Raw genomic sequence first — 22,132 nt, 5'->3', positions numbered from 1 at the left:
AGCTGAAACTCAGCAGGCCCAAACTGACAAACTGGTTTGGTCTCCAGAAACTCAAAAGGCTTTTAAGGTTCTTCAGACTGCTCTCCTGCAAGCTCCAGCTCTGAGCTTGCCCACAGGGTCAGAGTTTGTTTGTCACTGAAACAAAATGTGTGGCATTGGGAGTTTTGACACAACCCCAAGGGCCTCACCAGCAACCTATTGCTTATCTAAGCAGAGGATTAGATGTGGTTTCATGTGGGTGGTCCCACTGCCTAAGAGTAATTGGGGCAGTGGCTTTATTAGCACCTGAAGCTTTAAAAATAATTAATGGACGAAACCTTACTGTACTGACTTCTCATGATGTGAGTGGACTCTTAAATTTTAAGGTTAATATTTGGATGACAGACAGTAGGCTTCCTAAGTATCAGTCATTGTTGTTAGAAGGACCAGTAACTACACTTAAAGTTTGTGGAAATTTAAATCCTGCCACTTTCCTTCCTGAGAAGGAAAATGAAACACCTGATCACGATTGTTCTCAATTCCTAACTTTAAACTATGCAGCTCAGGAGGATCTAAAGGATAAACTGCTGGGTCTGCGGAGTGCTCCCCTCTTCGTCAGTGGAAGGCTTCCCGTGGTGGACATCCCCACTTCAAGGAAAGGGCTTTCTCCAAGTCTGTGAATACCTTTGACAACAATCATATGCAATGCCTCTTATTCATCTGATGACATCTACCAACCCTAAAATGGACTGGTGCAACACTTTGTACTTTAACTATGGACATAATGTGACTTTTAATTTTGATTCTGATTATTTTGTTCTTGCTGTTTGCTCCCTGCATCTGTAACTGTATAACTGGATTTGTTTCTAGCCGCATGAAAGCTTTTAAGTTACAAATGGTTGCTCAAACTCCTGCTACTGCTGTAGCTTCCTCCAGCTACTATTTGGGGCCCCTGGATCAGATATCCTCAATATGAGGAATAGGAGAATATGTTGCCTCACCAATTTAGGGACAACGCCCCTTGTCAGCTTGGAAGTAGTTATGGACTGAGAACGATGCCCCTTTTCCCTATGCAACATAATTCTCCTGAAAGAAAAGGGGGGAATGAGAGAGTCAGTTCCTAGGCAGGTTGATAGGGAGTCTAGGGGTCCCCAAGGAGAGAGGGGTCTGGAATTCTCAAGGAGGAAGAAAGGACAAACTTTTTTTCTTTCTCCAAATTCCTTAGGATTATATAACAATAATGTATCCTGCCTAAGGACAGTCTTTGGATTCAACCTTCTGTTATCTTAAAATGTTGATTATGGGAGTAGACCTGGTCTTTACAAGGATGTATCTTGCCTGAGGACAGTGTTATCTTAAAACGTAAATTATGGGAGTAGGTCTGATGAGGTCTTTACAACCTCCAGACATTCTTTGGATTATATAACCTCATTGTTAACACTAGCAAGCGGGTACTCTTTCTGCCCCCTTCTGAGGCCTATGTCAGAAGCTTTCTCTATCTCCTTTATACTTTAATAAAACTTTATTACACAAAAGCTCTGAGTGATCAAGCCTCGGCTCTGGCCCCGGGTTGAATTCTTCTCCTCCGGGGGCCAAGAATCCCGGTGTACTTGTGTGATTCAACAACAACCTTTCAACTCCTTTCTCCTCCTTTCTTAATCCAGATTGGGGGGCGGGGGAGTGAGAAAACTTAAAGACTATTAAAAAACAATCAGGACATTAAGAATCAAGTAATCCTGGAAAGAGGTCAAACGGTAACCACAGAGGCTGGAGTTAAGGGGAGGAGCAACAGGCAAGATAAGGTCTTATCTAAAGCAATTAGAGTAAGCAGGCAAGCTTTTGTTACTTGTATTTAGCTGAACACTATGAACAGAAAGCTTTTTGAAATCCTTGGCTAAATCAAAACCTGGAAAGTGAGGACCTCTAACCTTCAGGAAAAAAAAAGCTGAGCGTGAGACAAAAAGGTATTTGTTTTTATACTTAACTTGGGAGGAAAAAGGAAAGAAAAAACAAGATGTCAATTCAGCTGGGTCCCAATTCCAGCCCTGGGAAGCCCAAAGCCCACCCTTCTTGGTTTTCTTTTTAAGGATAGCATTTTTTCCCTCCCTTGGCCAAGTTCAGTGTGTAGGATCTTAGTTCCCTTACCAAGGATCAAACCTTCACCCCCTGGAAGCGTGAAGTCTTAACCACTGAAGGCCAGGGAAGTCCCGCCCTCCCCACCTTAGTTTTTGTAAATAGTCCTGAAGGGCTTTCTTGGTTTCTAGACTACTGAGATCTTGCTTCCGTGTGTAAATTGAGTCCAATTTCCTAAAGAGGTTGAAGGCAGGCTTTACATCCCAGTAATAGGGAAAAAATTTGATTGGGAATGGCTGGGTTACCATCTAACACTGACATGTCATTTTCCCCTGCCGGGGCTCAGCTTCCCTCCATCAGCTGGCTTTTCTTTAGTGGTCTTATTTCTTTCCTTTCTGCCGTCCCCCCACCAACCTCTCCTTGCAGAAGCAGAAACAAGAAACTCTTCCTCTAATCTCCAGCCTGGCAGGTTTTCCCTTCCCTGGAGTCCAGGTGCCTGTAGCATTTACTCCTCAGGGGCTTTCCCCTAGGGAGACAGCTCCCTCCTTCCTCATCCCCAAAAGGAATCCTGGGGCCAGCTGTTAAGATTTCAATTATTTTTTCACGTCTTTACTCAACATGGGAAAATCTCTGAAATTTAAGGTGGCACCTGGCTGTCCTGTAGTGCTTGTATTTTTTCAAGACTTTGTTCTGTCTGAAATTTTATTATAATAACTAATGATGGGACTTCCTTAATGGTCCAGTGGTTAAGATTCTGAGCGTCCAATGCAGGGGGTCACAGGTTCAATCCCTGGTCAGGGAATTAAGATCCCACATGCCACATGGTGTGGCCAAAAAGCAAAGCAAACAAACAACCACTGCAACAAAAAACTAATGGGAATGAACATACCTTGATGTTTACATAATTTTAATAAATTATCTTCAAAATTATAAAGCATTGGTAATCAAATAGAGATTAACTCAGTCATGTGCAACTCTTTGGGACCCCACAGACTGTAGCCCGCGAGGCTCCTCTGTCCATAGGATTTTCCCAGGCAAGAATATTGGAATGGGTTGTCATTTCCTCTCCCAGGGGAATCTTCCCAACCCAGGGATCAAACCTGTGTCTCCAGTATTGGCAGGTGGATTCTTTACCACTGAGCCACGTGGGAAGGCTAGCTTGTATCAATGATTCACACCAAAAGTTGGTTCAGTGAAGCAGCTATGATGAGGCAGTGCTAGAATTCAAAGGGGAATCAGGTACCCTTGAAACTCAAACCTAATAATAGTAGAAAACATCACCCACTCACAGCAATATACACAGATTTGAAACTGTTTCTTTGAGAATGTTTCTGTTTGGGGGGATAATTCTCTTATTTGAAGGCTCTAAGTAACGACAGGCAAACAGAGAAGATGCCTCAGTGACCTGATAGCCATGCCCTGGAGAGAGAGCTGAGAGAGGGGTCCCCAATCTCCGGGATCTAATACCTGATGATCTGAGGTGGAGCTGATGTAGTAATAATAGAAATAAAGTACACAATAAATGTAATGCACTTGAATCATCCTGAAACCATCCCCCGTCTACAAATCATGGGAAAAATTCTCTTTCATAAAACTGCTCCCTGGTGCCAAAAAGTTTGGGGATATTCAAAGGAACGTTCTTTGTCCTTCACACCCACGCTGTTTGTCTTCTAACCGCCCCATCTCACAAAGCTTTAACCTCTCCTAGTGTCACACGCCCCTTCCCACTTTGAGGGGCAGGGTGCATGCCAGTGCTCAGGCCTCAGGTCCTCCCTGGGCGCTGGTGATCTGTCCTTCTCATCCTGCCTTTGTAAGGTGCTCCCCTAAGTTTTCCCTGCTCCCCTGTTTCTCTAGTTTCTCCTCAATCTTCCTAGATAAACCTGTCTAAATGATGCAAGAACTTTCTATCTAATGAATCTGTGATTTTCTCCACTTTAATCACACCTGGGCTGTGTCTACCACACTCTCTCCACAGCTGCACTTGTCACTTCTGTTTTGTTTTCAGCTTTCTATTTTACACTGGAGCACAGCCGATTAACAATGTTGTGATGGCTTCAGGTGGACAGCAAAGGGACTCAGACGTATGTATTCCTGTGTCCATTCTCCCCCAAACCCCTCTCCCATCCAGGCTGCCACATAACATTAAGCAGAGTTCCCTGTGCTGTACAGTAGGTCCTTCATTATCCATTTTATTGTCAGATTTTATTTACTCCTTACTTTCTTTATGTCCCCTAAATGAATTTCCTCAAAACCCAGTTCCTCTCTTCTCAAGCCCCATAGCTAGTATTTCATTTTCACAATCACCTTGCCTCATGTAGGGGTGTGGTGGGTGGGAGTGGGGGGGGGGCAAACTGGTGCAGTGGAGGGAGGGGGCCTTAGCCACCTGCAGCCTCCGACCTGAACAGCCACAAGGCTCCCCCAGTGGCAGAGTGGTACAGACTCTGCCTGCCAAGGCAGGAGATGCAGTAGACTCGGGTTCAATCCCTGGGTCTGAAAGATCTCCTGGAGTACGAAATGGCAACCCACTGCAGTATTCTTGCCTGGAAAATTCCATGGAAAGGAGGAGCCTGGCAGTCTACAGTCCATGGGGTTGCAAAGAGTCAGACAAGACTGAGCATGCATGCACATCATAGACGCCAATGTTGAGTTAAACATCCCAGCTTACTTTTGGAGGGTTTAATTATGCCTTAATGCTCCTTATCATAATTAAGCAGAAATAGTGGTTCTAATTAGCATATTTACAGAAACCACACAAGTATGCTTCCCTGGTGGTTCAGATGGTAAAGAACCCACCTGCAATGCAGGAGACCCAGGTTCGATCCCTGGGTCAGAAAATCCCCTGGAGGAGGAAATGGCAAACCACTCCAGTATTCTTGCCTGGAGAATTGCATGGATAGAGAAGCCTAGCGGGCTACAGTCAACAGGGTTGCAAAGAGTCAGACATGACTGAACAAATAACACACACAAGTAGATCCATATAATCACACACTTCACCTACTCGTAGCTTAATGGTGTTCCATCCTTGTTTACTTTGCCCTGGTTTCCCTTTCAGCTTGAATGAGCACAACTTTTGAAGTCTTTAATTTATGATGGTTTTAATTTAAGCAAGCCCTGCTAGAGGGTGACATGCCCGCCCGGACGCTTGGGGGTCCCAGCAGTAGCTGGCCTGGGGTTGACAATGTTCGGAGGCATAGCGGCATTGGCAGGCTGGAGTCAGGTCGCGGATCCTGCGGCGCAAGTACAGTGTGCGACCCCCAAGGAGAGGTGCGGCCTGTTGGCCCCACCAGCAGGACAGAGCGAAAGGGAGGCCAAGCTCAAGGCTCTTAGGGGGCCCAGCCGCAGCCACCTCCGTCTCCTGCCATATCAGCCTGAAGGTTCCCAATCTCGTCTGATCTTCGAAGCTATGCAGGGTCCGGCCTGCATAGTACTTAGTACTTGGATGGGAAACCACCAGGGAATACCAGGTGCTGTAGGCTTTGTGCCTACAAGAAGAGGTCTTTTATCCCCCGCCCTGCATCCCAACTCTTGGACCCCCCGCAGCCCAAGCCCCTCCCGGGGTGGGGTGAGTGGGTGGCCGGGGCCCCGACTCCCGCTGCAGACCTGGGTTGCACCCGCGTGGCCCGCGAGCCCCTCCGCATTTTCATTCGGCTTCCAGGAAACCAGACGACTGGCTGTCGGGTCTCCATCTGGGGCTCCCTTGGCTTGCCTCAGGAAATCCTGGGGGTTGCACCAACTCCAGCCCCAGCCCCAGCCCCCTGCACCACCCCCAGCCTCGCAGGTGATCACCCGTGTGCACGCGTGCTCACTCACAGATAGTTGTGCCCAAATGGGGCATCTAACCTGTTGACTTATACGTTGGGTGGATCTATGCCTGGGAGTGGGACTGCTGAAGCATAGGCTACTTCTACTTTTAGTTCCTTCAGGAACCTCCATACTCTTTTCCATACTGGCTGTACCAACTTCCATTCCTATTCACAGTGGAAGAGAGTTCCCTTTGCTCCACATCCTCTCCAGCATTTATTATTGACAGACTTTGCAATGAGGACCATTTGGACTCATGTGAAGTGGTCCCTCCTTGTAATTTGGAGTTGAGTCTCTCTGATCATTAGTGTTGTGGAGCAAGATGACCTTTTGAAATGCAGATGCAATTCTATCACCTCCCTGCTCCACTGCTCTTGTATTTTCCCATCATATTGAATATACGAGCAAATCCCTTCACTGCTTCTTCCCCACATTCTTCTCTGATGTCTTTTCACTGGAATGCCCTCTGCAATCTTTGATTTACATCCCATAGGGCATGTTTCATATCTTGAATGTCCTAAGTTTCCCTTGTCACATAGCCTTCCAAGATGCTATTTTCCCTGCCTGAACTTGTTCCTGCATCTCAACCCTGGTTTACGTAGGTTCTACCTATGGATCTCAACTCAATCGTTACTCTGAAAAGCCTTCCCTGACACCCAGGTTTTGGTGAGGGAAGAGGCCCCTCTATAAGTTCTCAAAGTATCTGCCTGTGATTTATCATTAGATTCATCTCAGTGAAAGCAGGAACTCTGTGTCTTCTTCTCTCTGCATTCTATTTCCAGAAACTTATTACATGCCTCCTAGCTCATCGTAGGTGCTCAGTATTTACTTAGTGTGTGAAAGACAGAAAAGTTCTTGGAAGCCTCAAGGTGTCACTTGGCTCGGCACTTTTGATCTCTTTGTATATTTGGTGATTCAATTCTTTCCTTTCCTGGGTTGATGTGTACACTATATTCAAGGCACAATCTAAGGCATTAAGACATATCCATCAATATGCTTTCAAGGAACTCGTACAGCAGATTTCTACAATTTATGGTTTTTACAATGCTCTAGAAGAATGTGAACGTTCAGTATGATCCATTTTCATTTCAAAGAAAGATCGTTTGACTTACATAGCCAAGGTGGAGACCTTCCAATTTTTAGTCCAATACTTATACCTTTACCATTTCAGGCAAGTCTTGTGGTTCCTTCTGTAGGTGTGTGGCTCTTCCAGAAATGTGAAGATCTTTCATCATCCTCAGCCTTTGGTGTGATTTGGAATCATCAAGAAAGCTTGCAGTTATACTTTGCAGACCACCACCACAAACAGTCAGTAGCGAATGGAGTGGATTCCAGGAATATGCCTTGTTAACCAGCATCACCAGTGATTCTATTGCTACAGACTGAATGCAGTGGACAGGGCCTGGATTGTCCACTGGGTCTCATGAGGAATGGAAAGAAGGGCTTCCCCCCATACCCCCACTGTTTACAGCCTTGTGACTAGAAACGGTCCCCCAAACAAGAATCAGACAAACCAGATAATCCCAGATAGTAGTCCGTGAGATGAAGGAACTAAGCAGCTGGTTCCGATGACACCAAGGGGAAAGGTTGCTCTTTCTGTCTCCCCCTCTACTCCTTTCTTCCTGGAGGCCTTAGCGATTCATCATGGGGATTTGAAATAAAGTTCACCACAGTCATATGTGTTGAATAAAGATTTTGCATTTAACCATCTCTCAAAAACGAAGAGAGCTTAACCTGCACATGTTTCTTTCAAAAAAGTCTATTGCGTTTCAAGTCTGGGGTTTCTCCCTTGCCTTGTTCAAGTAGCCTTAATAGTAAAAATCAAAGAAAACTAAATAAAGATTCAAAGATACCAACAAATGACACCTTCTGTTTCTTAAATCATCTTTGCACTTAGTAGAACACGAGCTCTTTTCTTTGTATTTTGCCTAGGGAATTAGCAGTATCCTGGTTCAGATGGCAAGGCATCTGCCCGAAGGAGACTCGGGTTTGATCCCTGGGTCCGGAAGATCCTCTGGAGAAGGAAATGGCAACCCACTCCAGTATTCCCGCCTGGGAAATGCCATGGACAGAGGAGCCTGATGGGCCGCAGTCCATGGGTTGTAGAAAAGTTGGGCTCAACCCAGCAACTACGAACAGAAGTATTTCCAAGGATCACACTCAAGTGTGTGTGTGGGGGGGGGGGGGGGGGTGGGTGTCTGTCTGTCTGTATCTCCCTCTCGCCATCTTGGAGTTGGTCTCGGAAGCTTCATGTATTTCTGCCTGTGTCTCTCCTGACACCTGGCCACCCCTCCGTTCCTCTGGCCCCGGCCTGTCACAGGTGCTATGGCTCTGGCTGAGGAGCTGGCCCCGGCCGGCTGTCTCCCTTGGCGTGGGTGCATGCGAGTGTCTGTGTGTCTGTCCGTGTGCCTACCTGTGGCTCGTCTGCTCTCTCAGGAAGGTCGAGTGCTTGGCGGGCGGTGTGGGAGCAAGGGGGGCCCTCGGTAGGGCGAAGGGGCGGGGCTGAGGCGCTCCAGTCGACCGCGCCTCCCGGTGGATTTGGGCACCGGGCAGGCAGGTGCTGGGCAAGATGGGCGCTCAGGGCCCTGGCTGCCCTGCGCCTAGGCCCGCAGGAGGTTCAGAGGCCCGCGGGCCACAGGGGGCGGGCGGCAGCGGGCCCCGAAACCGGACACCTCTGGGGCCGCGTGGCCCTGAGCAGAGAATGGGATCGGGGGGAGGCCCTGCTCGGCGAGCGTGGCCGGGCCTGGAGAGGCCCGGGGTGGGAGGGCACCGAGACCTCCGCACCCCTCAGCCAAACCCCCAGGCCCCGCACGCAGGCACACCCGACCAGCCGCTGGGGCATCCCAGCAGTTGCTGGTCTGAGATTGTGGTGTTCGGGGCGTGGCGGCCTCGGCAGGCTGGAGTCCGATCTCAGGTCATGTGGCTCAAGTCCAGCGCGTGGCCCCTGAGGAGAGGTGGGTCCCATTGGCCCCACGGTCAGGTCAGAGCGAAAGGGAGGCGCAGCGCAAGGCGATTAGGGCGCCCAGCGACAGGCGCCTCCGTCTCTGCCCATATCAGCCTGAAGGCGCCCCATCTCCTCTGATCTCGGAAGCTAAGCAGGGTCGGGTCTGGTTAGTACTTGGATGGGAGACCACCTGGGAATACCGGGCGCTGGAGGCTTTTTGCCTACCAGAAGAGGTCCTTTAGCCCCCGCCCCGCGTCCCAACTCTTGGACCCCCCGCAGCCCCAGCCCCTCCCGGGGCGGGGGGAGGGGGTGGCAGGGGCCCGGACTCCCGCTGCAGACCTGGGTTGACTCCGCGCGGCCCGCGAGCCCCTCCGCATTAGCATTTGGCTTCCAGGAAACCAGAGGACCTGCCTTCGGGTCTCTGTCAGGGGCTTCCTTGGCATGCCTCAGGCAATCCTGGGGGTTGCACCAGCTCCAGCCGCAGCCCCACCCCCATCCCCCGCCGCACCCCCAGCCTCGCAGGCAATCGTGCCTGGGCCCGCGCGCGCGCGCATGCACAGATAGATGAGGCCAATCAGGGCATCTATCTTGTTGACTTATACTTTGGGTGGATCTATGCCTGGGAGTGGGACTGCTGAAGCATAGGCTACTTCTACTTTTAGTTCCTTGAGGAACCCTCATACTCTTTTTCCTACTGGCTGTACCAACTCCCATTTCTACTCACAGGGGAGGAGAGTTCCCTTTGCTCCACATCCTCTCCAGCATTTGTTATTGACAGACTCTGTGATGAGGACCATTTGGACTCATGTGAAGTGGTCCCTCCTTGTAATCTGGAGTTGAGTCTCTCCAATCATTAGTGATGTGGAGCAAGATGACCTTTTGGAAATGCAGATGCAATGCTATCACCTCCCTGCTCCAACTGCTCTTGTATTTTCCCATCATATTGAATATATGACCAAATCCCTTCATTGCTTGCTCCCCACGTTCTTCTCTGATGTTTTTTCACTGGAATGCCCTCTGCATTCTTTGGCTTCCATCCCGTAGGGCATTTTTCATTTCTGGAGTGTCCTAAGTTTCCCTTGTCACATAGCCTTCCAAGATGCTATGTTCTCTGCCTGAAATTCTTCCTGCATCTCAACCGTGGTTAACATTGCTTCAACCTATGGATCCCAACTCAATCGTTACTCTGAAAAGCCTTCCCTGACACCCAGGTTTTCTGAGGGATGAGGCCCCTCTATAAGTTCTCAAAGTATCTGTCTGTGATTTATCATTAGATTCATCTCAGTGAAAGCAGGAACTCTGTGTCTACTTCTCTCAGCATTCTATTACCAGAAACTTATTACATGCCTCCTAGCTCATTGTTGGTGCTCAGTATTTATTTAGTGTGTGAAAGACAGAACAGTTCTTGGAAGCCTCAAGGTGTCACTTGGCTCGGCACTTTTGATCTCTTTGTATATTTGGTGATTCAATTCTTTCCTTTCCTGGGTTGATGTGTACACTATATTCAAGGCACAATCTAAGGCATTAAGACATATCCAAAAATATAGGTGCTTGCTTTCAAGGAACTCATACAGCAGATTTCTACCATTTAGCGTTTTTAAAATGCTCTAGCACAATGTGAACCTTCAGTATTATCCATTTTCATTTCAAAGAAAGATCTTTTGACTTACATAGCAAAGGTGGAGACCTTCCAACGTTTAGTCCAGTACTTATACCTTTACCATTTCAGGCAAGTCTTGTGGTTCCTTCTGTAGGTGTGTGGCTCTTCCAGAAATATGAAGATCTTCCATAGTCCTCAGCCTTTGGTGTGATTTGGAATCATTAAGAAAGCTTACAGTTATAGTTTGCAGACCACCACCGCAAATAGTCAGCAGTGAATGGAGTGGATTCCAGGAATATGCGTTGTTAAAAAGCATCACCAGTGATTCTGTTGCTACAGACTCAATGCACTGGGCACGGCCTGGAATGTCCACTGGGTCTCATGTGGAAAGGAAAGAAGGGCTCCCCCCCCGCCCCCACAACTGTTTACAGCCTTGTGACTAGAAACGGTCCCCCAAACAAGAATCAGACAAACCAGATAATCCCAGATAGTAGTCCGTGAGATGAAGGAACTAAGCAGCTGGTTGAGATGGCACCAAGGGGAAGGGTTGTTCTTTTTGTCTCCCCCTCTACTCCTTTCTTCCTGGAGGTCTTAGGGATTCATCATGGGGATTTGAAATAAAGTTCACCACAGTCATATGTGTTGAATAAAGATTTTGCCTTTAACCACCTCTAAAAAATGAAGAGAGCTTAACCTGCCACATGTTTCTTTGAAAAAGGTCAATTGCTTTTCAATTCTGGGGTTTCTCCCTTGCCTTGTTCAAGTAGCTATAATAGTAAAAATAAACGAAAACTAAATAAAGATTCAAAGATACCAACAAAGGACACCTTCCGTTTCTTCAATCCTCTTTCCACTTAGTAGAACACGAGCTCTTTTCTTTGTATTTTGACTAGGGAATTAGCAGTATCCTGTCTCAGATGGCAAGGCATCCACTCGCAGGAGATTTGGGTTTGATTTCTGGGTCGGGAAGATCCCCTGGAGAAGGAAATGGCAACCCACTCCAGTATTCTTGCCTGGGATATGGCACGGAGAGAGGAGCCTGACGGGCCACAGTCCATGGGTCGCATAAAAGTTGGGCTCAACCCAGCAACTACAAACAGAAATATTTCCAAGGATCACACTCAAGTGTGTGTGTGTGTGTGTGTGTGTGTGTGGTAGATGTCTATCTATCTGTATCTCCCTCTCACCGTCTTGGAGTTGGTCTCAGAAGCTTCGTGTATTTCTGCCTCTGTCTTTCTGGAAACCCAGCCGCCCATCCTTTCCTCTGGCCCTGGCCTGTCACAGGTGCTATGGCTCTGGCTGAGGAGCTTGCGCCGGCAGGCTGTCTCCCTTCGCGTGAGTGCATGTGAGTGTCTGTGTGTCTGTCCGTGTGCCTGCCTGAGGCTCCTCTTCTTTCTCAGAAAGGTCGAGTGCTTGGCGGGAGGCGTGGGGGCAAGGGGGTGCCTCGGTAGGACGAAGGGGCGGGGCTAAGCCGCTCAGGTCGACCGTGCCTCAGTGGCTCCTGGTGGGTTTGTGCACTAGGCAGGTGTCGGGCAAGATGGGCGCTCAGAGCCCAGGCTGGGCTGCGCCTAGGCCGGCAGGATGCTCAGAGGCTTGTGGGCCGCAGGGGGGACGGGCGGCTTCGGCCCCGAAGCCATACACCTCCGGGTCCGTGTGGCCCTGAGAAGCGAACGGGATGGGGGGCGGCCCTGCTCAGTGGACGAGGGAGCAGAGACAGGCCTGTAGAGGTCCCGGGTGGGAGGGCACCGAAACCTCAGAGCCCCTCAGCCTACCCCACAGGCCCCGCATGCAAGCCTGCTCGCCCGGTCCCTGGGGGGTCCCAGCAGTTGCTGGCCTGGGGTTGCGGTGCTGGGGGGCATGGTGGCGTCGGCAGGCTGGAGTCCAGTCCCAGGTCGTGTGGCTCAAGTACAGCATGCGCTCCCAGAGGAGAGGTGTGGCCGCCTGGCCCGACCGGCATTTCAGAGCGAAAGGGAGGCACAGCAAAAGGGAGGCATAGGGAAAGGCTCTTAGGGCACCCCGCGGCAGCCGCCTCCGTCTCCGTCTGTGGCCATACCATCCTGAACGTGCCTGATCTCGTCTGAACTCGAGGTTTCACATTTGATAGTGGTCTTGTTATCTCATACCTCTTCCTGTAAAGCTGGCAGCTGAGGGAATGAAGTAAGTGTAAAACTGAATAACAATAGACTGTGTCAAATCTGTGAATCTGGAGCTCTGTGAATCCGTAGGTCTAAGGAGAGACTGGCAGCTGCTCACCAGGAGTAGCTGTCCCCATGACGGCGTTTCTGTCATTGAACGTGCCGTTGTTGCTCTATTGTGACCGCCTTCCCCCCACGGATGGCAGGGACCACCATGTGGCAGCCCACTGGCTCGCTCTCTCTGGCTCATCCACCTTCTAGAGGTTTCCCCAGACCCTCAGTAGGAGTGGGTGCCACTGTGGGTGTGAGTGTGTGTCTCCTCGTGCCCCGTATGACATTGCACGACTAACCGCACTCTATGTTTGCATGCTTCCTCCCACGCTAGTGGGACTGGGCAGCATGGCGGGAACGCAGAGGCTGGATTCCACTACAGTCAGGACTTGCTCCTGCTGAGCTTCGTGGTGAGTACAGGCCCGCCTGGTCCCTCGGGGGCACGGAACCCACGCCCCGGGGAGTGGAGTGTCAGCGGGTCTCTGGAGGTTGGCCTGGGAGAGCCCTCAGCAGCAGAGAGTGTATCCCTGGCGCCCCTCTGCTGTCGGAGTGGTGAGAATAAGGCAGAGGTTCCCTCGCGTCAGTGTGCACGGGTTTCCCTCCCTCATTGGCGGTGCCTCTACCCACACCCTGCGTTCACGTTCTCTGAGGGAGCAGGACCCAGAGAGTCAGGGTTCACCAGGCTGCCATGCCCTGGGCCTCTCTATGTGGAGGCCAGCGTTTCACACGGAGGTGCACCAGCATCTGGGGATTGGCCGCTGCTGAAGGGCCACCCTCCCTTGCAGGTGCTGCTCTGGGTGGTCCTCTGGTGGGTCCGGCCCTGGGGCCCAGCCCTTCTTGAGCCACTCTGAGGGCAGGAGGCTGTCTGCTCTGTCCTGTTCACGTCTCAGCTAGAAAGCTGGATTGGGCTTTTGAGTTTTTTTTTTTTTTTAACAACAGCTTTTAGCTATATGTCAGAATAAAGTCAGCCACAGAGTTCTCTCCTTGACCTGCTTGGTCCTCCATGTTTCTCTGAATTCTCAAAGCAGCTGAAGCCCCGAATGGGGTGGAGGGGTGTCTGGAGGGGCAGGGGCTTGGGCACCACCTGCCGTCCCATGACTGATTCATCTGTGTGTTTGTTTCCAGTTTACCTGGATTAATTCTCCAGATGATTATACAAAAGACTACATCTTGAACTCAACGCAATCTTTACTGTGTTAATACTTGTTACATGGACCTGAAGATATTTTATTACAGGGTTTTTAATTAGTGAAAAATTCATGAATACCATAGAGAAAATATTTTAGGATTTAATGTTTCTTATATTTATGTAAACTTATGACTTCATTTATATAATTCCTTACTTTTTCTTGTATATTCAGGCTATGAATATCCTTTCAGATCAATTCATGTTCTGATACCTGATTTCAGTCTTTCAAATGAATGTGCTGTAGTGCTTGTCTGTATAAAGCCTATGAACAAATATAGGGCTTTTGTAAATGATGTATTTATTGTAATTATCCTTGTTTAATTGTTAAATGTTAAACCATGAGAGATGAGGTTTTTCTGTGATTGTAAAATCATCATGACACGGTGTGCATGATGTAACCAAGGTCTCCAACAATCACTCTGAGGTAAGCAAACTTATTTCAACCAATTGTTGTTGGATTTTAAGAACTGGCCTAAATTGTACTTTTTCTAGCAAGAAATGCTTTTTGCAGTGTGAAGTGATTTAAACATACTGGTTGTCAAATGTGAGCTTCTAATGAAATTTGGGCTGAAAGGATGACTAGAAGATGATGAAAATCTCTCCCATAACCTATTCTCTGGGGACCCGGATGCCTCCTCTCCAGAGAGACTCTTCGGGAACCAATTGCAATGCCCTGCACCTGCTGCGGAGCCATGGAGCTGGACAGTGAAGGTGCCACTTCTGAGACAGACAGGGTAGTGCAGCTCTGACAAAGGCCTTATTTTTATGTAAATCATCTTTTTACCTGTTTGTAAACATGTTTAAAGAATGGACCTATGTGTACATTTTTAGATTGTGATGACATAGCCATTCTGGATTGTATAAGTGAAAATATAACTAACTTTTTCAGCGGCACATTAAAAAAGCCATCAAGAGATATATTCAGGTCATGGTGCGATATTTATTATTGTTGGGGATTTTCTCCCCGGGACTTGAAAGCGATGAACCCGAAAGGACACTTGGATAGTCTCTTGCAAAGACTGTCAAGTTTGTTTCTGCAGTCAAGCTTTTTTATAGAAGCAGAAACAAAGAGCTTAAAGTATGCGGCCAGCAGAGCGCATACGGAGTTAACACATAATCAGTAGAAACATTTCAAGGACAGCATGCTCTAAATGACTCATGGGCTTCTCCCACAACCCGCTCTCACAAGTAACATCCCTATTTATTATTAACTCTTGGCACTGAGCATAACCAAAGGCAGGAGATGTCTTTCTGTCCGTAGTACAAAGCCGAGTACTTCTGGCCCTTCACCATTTTCCCAAGGACTTTCTCCTTTTATGGCTATTTTGCACTACGCTTCCCAACATATCCTCCTTTTGTTTTTAAATTAAGCACAGCGGCAGCTAGTTGGACTCCATTGTGGGAGGCATGGAGTCTTGAGTAGAGACTTCTATATCCCATAATCAAGGACAAAAAGAGCAGGGTGATTAATACACATATAAAAATATTGCTTCCTGAAAGCCAAGCTCTAGGGTCTAGAGACGATAGGGTTTTGGTTAAAGTATCATAGAATTGAGTGCTATACAATTCTCTAGGTACCCTAACTTGAAAATTGGCAAGTTGTTGTTTCAACAAATTGATGTCTAAACTTTAGTTACTTGTGAGATCCTGCAAATGCGCCTTAACCTTATTCCAAGGATATTCAGTGCTATTATAGGGCATGTTAGTCAGACAAAAAGAAGTAAAATTCCAGTGACAGCGTATATGTGTTTGGAAAGTCAGTTGCTGCATTTGATCTCCTAAGTAGATAACCACAGTTTGTAACTCATTAATTCATGTTTGTAATTGCTGATCTATTTGAGCTTGTCAAGTCCACAGATCATGAGAGTCTTTGTGCCAAGCAGTGATAAAATCATGATTTTGTATAGAATTACGTAAAGCCATACCAGACAAAGTTCCTACAGTCACAATGGAGTTAAGGTTTAAGATGCCTGCAATAATCCACCCAATGATATGCTTAGATCGCCTAAGCCTAGTTTTCAACAATACAGAAAGAAATATAGAATCAGTCCAAGGATCAATTAAGTTTACGGGAAGCCATAACTCAGATCTTTGTTTAACTGGCACAATGCTAGCATTGTGATATGAAATGGTGTGATTAAGGCAGGTATACAATGCACATGCAGTACAATTGACAATCTTGGCTGATAAGTCAATATCAAAATGCCCTACAATAAACAAGTATGGAAGGTGAACACATGATTGAATATAGCCAGTACTATTAGATAGGAAGGTATAATTAGAAGGACGAAACACACCCATAGTCCCATAAACACTAGTGAAGTGCTCTAAGGCTGCTGGAATTTTCCAAATGTGCCATTGCTCTGGCCCCACAATGGGGATGACAATCCTGGGTCGTGGGGGTGATAAGCCCCCATTATACCAATTCAGCAATATGTCCTTATCAGTCAAGAAACTTGTCTTAGATTTATGAAAGCCTCCAATGCTTGATCTATTAAACCAGGAGCAATTATGATGTTCCTCCTGCCCTTCAGAACAGTTTACATTGCCAGAAATAGCTTATCTGGAGTCATAGGAGTTCCAGTACTCTTCAGTGTCCGCTCAGCCTGATAAGTCATGTTTTCATTTGAGCCCATGTCGGGTAAGGATTCAGATGGCATTTCCTCATTGGCTCCTCCAGGGTCATTGATGAGACCCTTTGCGTCAACTTCGTCACTTCCCGAGGGAGTCCAGTCTTGGGGTCCTTCTCGGTAGCAGACATGGTGAAGGGGAACCCAGATTTGCTCTCCATCTGCAATGACAAGACCATAACCCTTGCCTAGGAGTCGTAAGATTCCTGGCAGCCACTGATTAAATTGCTTATACTATATTGGTGTATCTCCTCTTCCATATTCCCCCTTTCTGTTTACATAAATGAGTTTTAGGGTGCGATGGGCTCTTTCAATAATGGCTTGGCCCTGAGGATTATAGGGTATTCCTGTAATGTGTGTTATGTTCCATTCTGATAAAAATGAATGAAATGAATGCGAGGTGAATGCAGGTCCATTGTCTGTTTTCAAGACAGAAGGAATCCCCATAATGGGGAAGGTGAGTAAGAGTGTGGGAATGGCGTGTTTATTGGATTCTGAAGAGACAGGTACTGTCCAGATAAAGTTGGAAAATATATCTATTGAGACAAAAAGTAAAGAAAATTTTCTTTAAGGAGCAGTGAGTGAAGTCAGATTGCTAAAGGGAATTAGGTTGTTGCCCCTGGTGATTAACTCCTGAAATTGTAGTTCATAAGTGCAGAGGGGTGCAGACAACACAGGTTTTAATAATATGTCGTGTTTCAGTGAGAGGAATATGGTATTTAGACTGCAATCTGTTAGCATTGGTATGAAGATTAGCATGTTCATCATTGGCAGATGTAAAAATGGGAGCTATGAGCCTGTCAACAGCATCATTTCTTGTGACCAGAGGGCCAGGTAAACCTGAATGAGCACATATATGTGCAATAAAGAAAGGTTCTGTATGTGAGCGAATTAAAGCTTGAGTCTGTGAAAAGAGAGTATATAATTCTTCATCTAGGTTGTATAAAAAGGCGGTAACAAAATCAGGAAAAAGGGAAGCAAGGTATTTGGAATCAGTATATATGTTGAAGGATAATGGTTGAAGCGACAAAAGAGCATATAAAGCATATAATTCAACTCTTTGTATTGAAGAATAGGTGTTGGGTAATTTCTCTTTGATATCAGGGCTGACAATCCCTGCTCTGCCTTTCTTGTTGCCATCAATGAAATAGGTGGGTGCATTGATAATAGGCTGGGATGCAATGATATTAGTTACAATGAATTTAGTACATTGTAGAAAGTCCCATAATTTTCCTTTCGGCAGATGAAATGAGATAACATTCTGAAAATCACTTAATGCCATTTGCATGGTCAGGTTATACTGGAAGGCAATTTGCAATTCCTGTTTTGTCAAGGGAACGTGTATTGCATATGGATCAAATCCAGTCCAAGTTTGTACATGGCTTCTTCCTGACACAATTAAGTGCCCTATTTTCTCAATATATTCTACAATTTTTTAAGACTGTTTAGTTTGTAAATATACACATTCTATTGGGCTATGCTGAGCTATAATTGCAGTGGGCGAATGTTCAGTAGGGAATATATATAAAGAAACTGGTTGATCATAATCTAGCCGAGTTGAAAAAAGATTGTTGAATGCATTTCTCCATTAAGGCCAGTTCTTCTTTGGCCTCTTTTGTTAGCTGCCTAGGGCTATTATGGTCGGGAGATCCCTCTAAAATTTTAAATAGATTTTGTAAGGCATAGGTGGGGATGCCAACAGATGCCACAGCCAATTAATATCTCCTAGCAATTTTTGAAAATCATTCAGCGTGTGTAGAGATTGCGCAGAAATTTGAGTTTTTTGAGGTTTGATTTTAGATTCTTCCATAACATGTCCTAAATAATTAAAGGGTGCTTTCCACTGAATTTTATCTGGTGCTACAAGCAGGCCATGATTTTGAAAAGTAGTAGTAACTTCATTATATAACTGTTGCAAACAGAATTCAGATTCCATAGAAAGAAGTATGTCATCCATATAATGAATTATAAACGCAGTAGGATACTTGTCTCTAATGGGTTGTAATAAAACAGATATGAGATATTGGCAAATGGTAGGGGAGTTCATCATTCCCTGAGGTAGCACCTTCCATTGGAATCTTTTAACAGGAGCCATGTGATTTATAGAAGGAACTGAAAAGGCAAAATGTTTTCTATGTTTAGGGTGCAAAGATATAGTAAAAAAGCAGTCTTGTAAGTCAATAATAACTACAGACCATTCTTTTGGTACCATAGAAGGGGAGGGCAATCCGGGTTGTAAGGGCCCCATAGGTGACGTGGTATTATTAACATTTCTTAAATCTATCAACATTCGTCATTTTCCTGATTTCTTTTTTTATTACAAAAATAAGGGAATTCCATGGGGAAAATGAAGGTTCTATATGAGCTTTTTGTAAATGTTCATTAACTAATTGCATAAGAGCTGCCAATTTTTCTTTAGTTAGGGGCCATTGAGGTGTCCATACTGGGGTATCAGATTCCCAATCAAGGGGCAGCGTTGTTAACTCAATGGCCCCCATTAAAAAGGTTCATTTAAAGAAATTGTGGCTTTCATTTGTTCAAGAAAATCCTGTCCCCATAAATTGATTGGGATATTAGTAACATATGGTTTAAGATAAGCTACAATTTGATCAGGGCCATACACTTGTAAATAGGATGCACTGACAAAAGTTTGTGTGGCATCAGTTTCATCCATTCCTAATAGTCTAGAAGGAGCCATAACCTTACCCCATTCGAGGGGCCATTCTGCAGCTCTAATGATTGAAATGTCGGCTCCAGTATCTAACATGCCTGTGAATTTTTTTCCCCGTATGCATAAAGAAAGCATGGGTTTCTGATGTTCCTTTAGTAAGGTGGATAGTGCAGCAGTAAGGTTGGTATTGCCAAAGCCTCCTTGTCGAACTTTATCAGATGTCTTCATTGGTTTGGCATATGGTAAAAGTAATAATTGTGCCAAATATTCCCCTTTTTTGTAAGTATGCATTTTCCGTTTTGATAACATTTACCATAACATGTATTTCCCCTTCATAATCTTAGTCCACAACACCGGTCAATACCACTAAACTTCTCATTGTGTAGCTACTACGTCCCAAAATCAGTCCCATTGTCCTGGGGTGGAATCGGGCCATAATATCCAGTGGGAATTTTGTGGGGGTTGTATAATTCTATTAGTTCCATATCATAAGGACTAGGTATATCAATGCAAGCACTCTTAGATGTAGCTGCTTGTAGCATCATAACGCTAGGTCCTCCTTTTGTAGTGGGGCTAGAGGATGGCCCCTTTACTAGTTTCCCTGTTGTTTTTGCTGTGCACCGGGGTTTAAAGTGTTTCTATCCTTATCAAATTTAGAATGACATTCATTCAGCCAATGAAATCCCCTTTTACATCTTGGACATACTCCTGGGGTTCTCTTCTTATTAGAAGTAGTATTATTTTTTTTGGCCTGTGTTGGCATGCGGCATTGTTTTTTCTTATGGCTGGGCTTCCCACAGTTAAAACATTTGGCATTAGCAGCCTTTTGTACATTAAAGGTTTCCAATTTTGTTCTATGGACATAGATCTGATATCCTTATATGCTTTCAAATATTCCATAAGAGAGCCAGTCTCTCGAATAGGTCTGAGCACGGATCAACATTCCTCATTAGCATTTTCAAAAGCAAGTTGTTTTAAAATAGTATTTTGTAAAGTCACATCCTTAATAGATTTCTCAATTGCATCCTTTAATTTTCCTATAAATTGAGAATATTCCTCTTCATGTCCTTGAATAATCTTAACAAATGAACCATCAGAGTTAGTGCTATCAACCCTTGCTTATGCCCTACAGGCAGTTTCTTTAATGAAATGTAACATCTAAGAGGTAATATTAGCTAGTTGTGCAATCATATCGGCCATGGCTCTTGTTCCAGTGAGTATATCATAGGTTAAATTGGCAGGGTTACCATGAGATTGCCTGTCAATCATCAGCTGTTGGGCCTCATCATTAACCCACATTTGCCATTGCAGTAATTGTTGAGGATTTAAAACCATCTTTGTTACTTGAAAAAAATCATATGGCATCCAACAGTCAGCCCATCCTCTGAGAAATTCTATACAGTAAGGAGAAGTAGGTCCATACAGAGTACATGCTTTCTTAAAGCTAGACAACATGCCAAAATCTAGATTAGCCTAAGTATTTTGGTCTTGGGCAGGTTGATTAAATTGCACTGGGAAAGCGAAAGTGCAAGCAGGCATCTCCCGAGGAGGAGTGAAATGATTAGTACAAGCAAAGTTAGCAATTGCTGTTACAGGCGGAGCAGAAGGAAAAACCTTAGATTTGGGCTGTCCGTTGAATGAAATGACCTCCGTTCCAAGTGGCTTCAGTTTTGACATATCCTGTATATATATGTCTCTAAGTTGTTTTTCTAAGGATTGTGTCTGATTGAGCATAACATTCTTATATTTCAAAGCACCTTGCATATCTTCTTCCTTAAGGCTCATATTCATGTAAAGATCGAATAGTTTTTACTTCCAAATCAACGTTATGCCCTTCAATTTGTTCTATGATAGCCCATATGAGTGACCATGTAACCCTTGCTGATACGCTCGCAAAATAATATTTTTAACCCTTTTCCATACATCAAGATCAAGTGTCCCCTCCTCCGGGAACCATGGTTTATGTTCCACTGGTATATGATAGCAGTCATTCAACTGATCTCTTGAAACATTAACACCGTTTTGTTTCAAAAAATGATGCATTATAGAAATGAAAGGAATTTTACTGCTATGTTGTCCCATCCTGCTTACCTCTTTCTGCAGGGGCTCATCGCTTTGTTCAGCCTTTCTCTCAAGTCCCTGTTCATGGCGCCACTTGTTGGGGATTTTCTCCCTGGGACTTGGAAGCGACGAATCTGAAAGAAGGACACTTGGACAGTCTCTTGCAAATACTGACAAGTTTATTTCTGCAGTCAAGCTTTTTTATAGAAGCAGAAACAAAGAGCTTAAAGTATGCAGCCAGCAGAGCGCATACGGAGTTAACACATAATCGGTAGAAACATTTCAAGGACAGCGTGCTCTAAATGACTCATGGGCTTCTCCCACAACCCGCTCTCACAAGTAACATCCCTATTTATTATTAACTCTTGGCGCTGAGCATAACCAAAGGCAGGAGATGTCTTTCTGTACGTAGTGCAAAGCCAAGTACTTCTGGCCCTTCACCATTTTCCCAAGGACTTTCTCCTTTAATGGCTATTTTGCACTACACTTCCCAACAATTATGCAGCTGGTATCTCAGTAGACAGAGACAACATGTCTCTTTACATGTGGGTTCCACCTTTAATTTACTTGTACAATTCATTGTTATAATTCTATTTTATTTACCTTTTGTGAACTTCCTGAATATGTGACAAAGTATGTACAGTCTACTTTTGAACTATGTTTATCACAGGATTATTGCTTTCTTTCAACAAAGTACTGAAGCAAAATTTCCCAGGGCCAATAAAGAGTGCCGAGGGTAAGCTGTACTCTCACTGAGAACAGACCAGAGCTGGTAATGGGAGCCTGTGTCATCACACGGACATTCTGTTAAAAGAAATGGACGGACACAATGGAAAGGCTAGAAGGTGGAAGCATAGGTGTCCCCAGAGGACGACCGACGGTGTGTTCATGCCTGTGGCTCTGGAGACAAGAGGCTCCATCACTTCAGCATCTGCGGGGACAGGGCCCCTCTGCTGCTGAGGCACGGGCAGCAGGACAAGGGTGGGAACAAAGTGCAG

General features: G+C 45.8%; 1 long non-coding RNA gene and 1 pseudogene across 1 annotated transcript; one reads left to right on the top strand and one right to left on the bottom strand.

The window, feature by feature from the left end:
• Window positions 1-8,893: 8,893 nt before the first annotated feature.
• Window positions 8,894-9,012, top strand: LOC133234850 (5S ribosomal RNA; annotated as a pseudogene).
• Window positions 9,013-15,820: 6,808 nt separating this feature from the next.
• Window positions 15,821-21,725, bottom strand: LOC133234057 (uncharacterized). The gene is made up of 2 exons (XR_009731954.1): window positions 21,165-21,725; window positions 15,821-16,563 (listed from the first exon to the last, which is right to left on the bottom strand). It is a non-coding gene; the product is annotated as an uncharacterized LOC133234057 (long non-coding RNA).
• Between the last annotated feature and the right edge of the window lie 407 nt (window positions 21,726-22,132).

The sequence above is a fragment of the Bos javanicus genome, chromosome 21 (genome assembly GCF_032452875.1).
Source record: "Bos javanicus breed banteng chromosome 21, ARS-OSU_banteng_1.0, whole genome shotgun sequence".
NCBI classification, from domain to species: Eukaryota; Metazoa; Chordata; class Mammalia; order Artiodactyla; family Bovidae; genus Bos; species Bos javanicus.
Note: the sequence above shows the minus strand (reverse complement) of the source record. Positions and strands in the feature narration are given on the sequence as shown.